Below are 7086 nucleotides of genomic sequence, written 5' to 3'. Positions count from 1 at the left end.
CTACTTTTGAACATTTATAAATATATTTATGACTAATTTAAAGTATAGCAATAATATATTAAAAGAATATACAAAGTGTGAAAAAAGTGTGCTAAAATACAATTTAAGTACACTTAGTGCACTTCCCTAATGTACTTAAAGTGCTCTATTTTCGGCCACTAATTTTGTACTCAATATACTAAAAGTTATTCTTAAGTATATGTTAAGATAAACTTAAAATCATCTAAGTGTACTCAACTGTGCTATTTTGAGACACCATGAAGATGAACTAAAATGTGCTTTTAACATACTATCTCAGCATTTCCAAAAAATTTATTTTGCAATAGGATAGAATTTTCTAATAGGATTGAAACGTATTTCATGAACCTTTAAATATACTAATTATACATAAAAAATAAACTTACTGATTATTTAAAATACATGAATAATATATAACAAATGTATACAAAGCGTATTTATAATGTATTGCCCAGATATTTTTATCAATAAAAAATACACTTGTTGATTATTTAAAATACATAAATATATAACAAATGTATGCAAAGCGTATTTATAATTTATTTCCCACATATTTTTATTACAAAAAAAATACACTTGTAAAAGCCGGTTCTGTAATCAGCGGTAAATGCCGTAAGGTGCGTGATTTCACGTTGAGCCGTATACTACACACAGCCGTTGTTTACCGACGAGCTGCGCAAATCAATGTTCATTATCAGTGTGAATGTGCGCAGCTCCTCAGTGAACAACGGCTGTGTGTAGTATATACGGCTCAACGTGAAATCACGCACCTGATGGCATTTACCGCTGATTGCAAAACCGGCTTTGCTGACAAAACGCGCAAGTTATCGACCGATACATATCGGTGCATCCCTAATGTATAAGAAAAGCATTTTTATAATGTATTGCCCACATATGTTTAATAATAAAAAATACACTTCTCAATTATTTAAAATACATGAATAATATATGATAAATGTATAAAAAAAGTGTATGTCACGCTTGTTGTCTTGGTTTTTCCCAGTGTTTCCCCCATTGGACTGTCTGTTTGGTTTCTCCCATGCCCTTTTTGGTCTTCCTGCTCATTAGTGTGATCCCCTCCACATGTTGTTGTAATTATCTCCCCTTTTATAAGTTTGTTTGATTTCCTTGTTTCTTTGTCCGGCTACAAGCCTTACACCTATGTTTCTTCGTTGTGTGTGCGTCTTCTCCTGCCATTCCTGTCTATTGTTACTCTGCCTGAGGATTTATTGAAGACTTTTTATTGAAGACGTTATTTTTTGCTTTCCTACACGTTTCGTGACAACGTTTTTATAATTATTGCCCATACATTTTTAGTCATTATAATACACTTATTAATTAATTAAAATATATCAATTATATATAATAAACTTATACAAAGCGTAATTATAATGTCTTGCCCACATATTTTTATTAATAAAAAATACATTATAAATATGCTATGTATACATTTATTATATATTATTCATGTATTTTAAATAATCATCAAGTGTATTTTTTATTAATAAAAATATTTGGGCAATACATTATAAATACGCTTTGTATACATTTGTCATATATTATTCATGTATTTTAAATAATCAACAAATGTATTTTTTATTAATGAATATATGTGGCCAATACATTATAAAGAAGCTTTGTATACATTTTTTATATATTATTCATGTATTTTAAATAATTAATAAGTGTATTTTTTATTTATAAAAACATGTGGGCAATACATTATAAATACGCCTTGTATACATTTGTTATATATTATTATTGTATTTTAAATAATCAGTAAGTTTATTTTTTATGTATAATTAGTATATTTAAAGGTTTATGAAATATGTTTCAATTGTATTATAAGTGGTAACAAAATACATTTTTGGAAATGCTGAGATAGTATGTTAAAAGCACGTTTTAGTTCATCTTCATGGTGTCTCAAAATAGCACAGTTGAGTACACTTAGATGATCTTAAGTTTATCTTAAGGAGTACTTAAAAATAGCTTTAAGTATATTAAGTACAAAATCAGTGCCCGAAAATAGAGCACTTTAAGTACATTAGGGAAGTGCACTAAGTGTACTTAAATTGTATTTTAGCACTTTTTTCACACTTTGTATATTCTTTTAATATATTATTGTTATACTTTAAATTAGTCATAAATATATTTATAAATGTTTAAAAGTAGGGTTCAAGTGTATTTCTAGTTGTAACTAAATATATATTTTTAAATACAGATATAGTATGTTAAAAGCACATTTTAGTTCAATTTCATGGTGTCTCAAAATAGCACAGTTGAGTACACTTAGATGGTATTAAGTTTATCTTAACATATACTTAATACTATTTTTTAGTACAATAAGTACAAAATTAGTGTGCGAAAATAGAGCACTTTTAGTACATTACTGAAAAGTGTACCAAGTATACTTAAATAAAGTGTATTTTAGTGCACTTTTTTTTTTACCTGGGTATAGAAACAGATGTCAGATAGGGCTAAATGCGTGGCATTTTTATACAACTACTAATGTTACAGCAGGAGGGAATATAAAGGTGCATGAGTTATTTTATCTGTGTTATTTTAATGTTTCGTTTTTTGACCTAGACTCTAGACTCCTAGAGGCACAGATGTTGATGTGTCTGTATTCAAGCATTTCAATGGGCTTAAATATATCACCCTTTACAGCAGATTTAGGAGCATAGATCGCGCGCTCACAAAGCCTAACGGTTCTTACTTGAGAATTCAGTTCACTGGAGACTCGCTCTAAATGGCTCATTTGAATCAGTGACTTGTCGACTCGAGAACAGCTCCAATCATAGACTATAAGTTGCAATTGGACAAGTCCAATTCGTGAATGAATCGATTTGGTTTGGTGCAATCTGCGAACCAATTTAACAGGTACATTGTAAAGAATCAGTTTGTTCATGAATCAGACACTGCTTCTGCGTCTCGGAGTCGGAGGAACGTTATGTTTTTTTTAAAAATGTAGTTAAGTAAAAACTACGATCTTATGCTTTGGAATGTAGTTAAGTAAATGTCACTTAAGATAAATCTACTCAGGTAAAGTAGAGGTACTTGAAAACTGTACTGAAGTAGTAAAGAAGTAAAACTAGTTCGTTACTGTCTGTCCACCACTGATAAAAATGTTGCTACGGCGTACGGGTGCTTACCAGCCCACTTCTAGCACTGGTTTCATCATTTTTTTTCATAGCCCACCTCAACTGCATTCCAACACCTAGACTTCTCTGTGCAAGGTCCACCTTAACCGCATACCAACACTTCTGCCTGCCGTGAAAGGCTGCGCGCTGCAATTGCACGTAAACACTCAGACGAGCACGGGCATGGATTTCTGCGCGCATGCGTAAGTTTGTTTTCGGTTAAACTAAACAAAAAGGATTTGAAATTAATACACAGACAAATAAAGTAAATTATAACTCAATCTTGATATTTTACTGGGGCACAACAGATTTTTACTGGGGCACGTGCCCCAGCAAATGGGGTCTAGCGACGCCCCTGGTTGTAGTCCAAGAAGGTTTGAGAATAGCCACTTTTAGGCTTCTGTTTCCTTCACATGACTTGTTTCTTGGAATTAATAACCGGATGTCGACTCCTGCAGTGCATGGTTGGGAAGGATAGAAACAGCCTTTCTCTGCATTTCTGAACAATATGGAGCCTGTAATAGCTCATGCATCATGAACACTGCCTGGCCATCCTATGTACAAGTTCTGGGATATTCCTTTATGGTCAAGTACTGCCTCAAGAACCTGCTCCCACTGTCTGCAGGTCTTTTTTAGTGGAGAAAGCAATCAGCTGTGGAGTGGAGGTCCATCTCTAAGTTTGGATGAGCATCCAGCGTCACTTCTCCGGTCGCAGCCTGAGGTGCTTTCCAAAAGACTTCCCTGGCAGCCGTGGGAATCGAACCCCCAAAGTGACTGGAGCCGTAATCCAGCGACTTAGACCGCTTGGCCACGCTACCTCGTCATGTTGTGTTCCACGGGTCTGTACAACCAGCTGAAGAAAGCGGCTAAGTTTGGATGAGCACGCAGCATCACTTCTCCAGTCGCTTCACAGCCTCAAGAGCTTGCCAAAAGACTTCCCTGGCAGCAGTGGGATTCGAATCCACGCCCCCAAAGAGACTGGAGCCTTAATCCAGCACCTTAGACCGCTCGGCCACGCTACCTCGTCATGTTGTGCTCCACGGGTCTTTACGGCAGGTCAAATGGCCTCCCTAATACTGACTCTGCGGAACGGCTGCAGACTAATCCTGTTTGTGTAAAACAAGCCCACTCCCAAGCGGGTTAGAGGGCCTCCCTGCCTTGGTTAAAATGGCTGCTGGCAGCGATGGGATTTGAACCCACGCCCCCGAGGAGACTGGAGACTAAATCAAATGCCTTAGACCACTCGGCCACGCAAATCTGGAACATGCACCTTCCTAGGCCCGTTTCTGCCCTCTTCCCCCACCCCAAAGATAGAGAGAACGTCAGCCTCCGGACCTTCTTTGCACTCCTCTGGAGTGCGGGCAAAGAACTTTTTTTTTTTGCGTAGGCACAATAGTTTAGGCAGGAGTGGGATTCAAACCCACGCTACCCTGGGACATTCACCTTCATGGGAACATTTTTTTTTTTCTTGTCGCGCTTCGCCGCAAGCTGATGCCTTGTAATTTGCCGCCGTAAAGGCATCCTTTATACAGGGGTATGCAGTCCTACTCCTGGGGCCTCATTTATAAAGACTTGCGTAGAAACCATCCTTGATTTTATCTAAGAACTTTTCTGATTTGATCGTAAGAGCGATTCAGAGAAAACGAACGTACCACGAAATCCATGCGTACGCCAGTCATTCGGTTATAAATCACAAATGATTGTGGAATTGTGTGCAGCTGAATGTTCCGCCGTCGAAACGCCCCTGCTTAATTAATTAACATATAAAATGAGCTCATTCCTAAAGCAAAAACTCTGTGACAATGGCAAGTAAAAAGGAGCGCAAGAAATCAAATTATAGTGAGGCTGAACTATCTGCAATACCAGGCATTACCACAAGGAAACGGTCGTACGCCAAGCTGGAATCTGACGTGGAGATAAGTACTTTTCCACGTCAAAGACGGTTTTTATAAATCTGTACTTTGACGTGGATTTGATCGTACGAACACTCTAAGATCAAATCAGTGCGTAAGAAAATTTTATAAATGAGGCCCCTGGTGGCCCCCTTCCTGTGGAGTGGAGGTCAGCATCAAGCAGGCTCCTGCTGCAGTCTAATCCTGTTTGCTTGAAATAATCCCGCTCCCAAGCGGGTTAGAGGGCCTCCCTGCCTTGGTTAAAATGGCTGCTGGCAGCAATGGGATTTGAACCAACGCCCCCGAGGAGACTGGAGCCTAACTCAAATGCCTTAGACCACTCGGCCACACTACCCTGGAATTTGCACTTTTGTGGGCCGTTTTCTGCCCTCTTACCCCACCCCAAAGATAGAGAGAACGTCGGCCGCCGGACCTTCTTTGCAAAGCCTCTGGAATGCGTGCAAAGAACGTTTTTTTTTTGGGGGGTATGCAAAATAGCCTTCCAAAACTCTGTCTTGGCAGCAGTGGGATTCAAACCCACACCCCCGAAGAGACTGGAGCCTTAATCCAGCGCCTTATGCTACGTTCACACCAAACGCGAATACGCGTCTAAATTCGCGCCTGCCGCTTCTATTTATACGCGTGACCACTTTGTGTTTATTCACCCGTCAAGAGCGAAATGGACGCGCATAAAAACAAAAGTTTGAAGCGAAATTTACGCACGTCAGGTGCGTACAAGATGTCTGTTGTTGATCGCTCATTTATCGAGAGTTTCACTGCTCTGTATTTGCTCTGGAGAGCAGAACAGAGGTGTAGGGATCATTGTCGCTGTATTTGGGTTGCGCTTCGCCACAAGCTGATGCCTTGTAATTCAACGCCGTAAAGGCATCCTTAATACAGGGTATGCAGTCCTACTCCTGGTGGCCCCCTTCCTGTGGAGTGGAGGTCCATCTCTGATCAAGCACACCTGAATCCGCTAATCAAGGCCTTTGGGGCTTATGTGAAAACGATAGCCAGCTGTGCATTTAAAATCAAAATGATCAGGCAGCTGTTATTTCACCCAAAACTTTCCATGAGTGACATTGGTTGTCTCAATTCTTGTAGACTACTCATTGTTTTTCATTAATATAATTTTCAAATTCGTTGAATTGTTTGTTTGTTTTTTATTGCACCTCTCCTATGATTGTAAATTATTGCTGTGCCTCTGTTGGAATGGAGCAGAGGCTGGGACAAGCTTCCAGCACTGACTTTTCTAAATGGCAAAGAATGCGAAAGCGGCTAAGTTTGGATGAGCATGCAGCGTCACTTCTCCAGTCGCTTCGCAGCCTCAGGAGCTTTCCAAAAGACTTCCCTGGCAGCGGTGGGATTCGAACCCACGCCCCCGAAGAGACTGGAGCCTTAATCCAGCGCCTTAGATCGCTCGGCCACGCTACCTTGTCATGGTGTGTTCCACGGGTCTTTACGACAGGTCAAATGGCCTCCCTAATACTGACTCTGCGGAACGGCTGCAGTCTAATCCTGTTTGCGTAAAAAAGCCCGCTCCCAAGCGGGTTAGAGGGCCTCCCTGCCTTGGTTAAAATGGCTGCTGGTAGCAATGGGATTTGAACCGACGCCCCCCAGGAGACTGGAGCCTAACTCAAACGCCTTAGACCACTCGGCCACGCTACCCTGGAATGTTCACCTTCGTGGGCCCTTTTCTCCCCACCCCAAAGATAGAGAAAATGTCGGCCGCCGGACCTTCTTTGCAAAGCCTCTGGAGTGCGGGCAAAGAACGTTTTTTTTTTTGTGTGTGTAGGCAAAAATGGACGCGCATAAAAACAAAAGTTTGAAGCGATATTTACGCGCATCAGGTGCGTCAGAGGCGAAAGTTTCAAAAAGTTTCGAACCCCGTTGGCAGCCATCTTTTTACAAGATGTCTGTTGTTGATTGGTCATTTATCGAGAGTGTCAATGCTCTGTATTTGCTCTGGAGAGCAGAACAGCGGTGTAGGGATCATCATCGCTGTATTTGGGTTGTATGTTTGTTTCTTTGTGTAT

General features: G+C 39.9%; 2 non-coding genes across 2 annotated transcripts; both read right to left on the bottom strand.

Moving 5' to 3' along the window:
• Positions 1-4098: 4098 nt before the first annotated feature.
• trnal-aag (transfer RNA leucine (anticodon AAG)) lies at positions 4099-4180 on the bottom strand. The gene has a single exon. It is a non-coding gene; the product is annotated as a tRNA-Leu (tRNA).
• A 2222-nt stretch (positions 4181-6402) lies between these two features.
• Positions 6403-6484, bottom strand: trnal-aag (transfer RNA leucine (anticodon AAG)). Its single transcript has one exon. It is a non-coding gene; the product is annotated as a tRNA-Leu (tRNA).
• Positions 6485-7086: the final 602 nt, after the last annotated feature.

This window comes from Garra rufa, chromosome 1 (genome assembly GCF_049309525.1).
Source record: "Garra rufa chromosome 1, GarRuf1.0, whole genome shotgun sequence".
In the NCBI taxonomy this organism is placed as follows: Eukaryota; Metazoa; Chordata; class Actinopteri; order Cypriniformes; family Cyprinidae; genus Garra; species Garra rufa.
The sequence above is the reverse complement of the archived record's forward strand: the minus strand, read 5'-3'. Positions and strand labels throughout refer to the sequence as shown.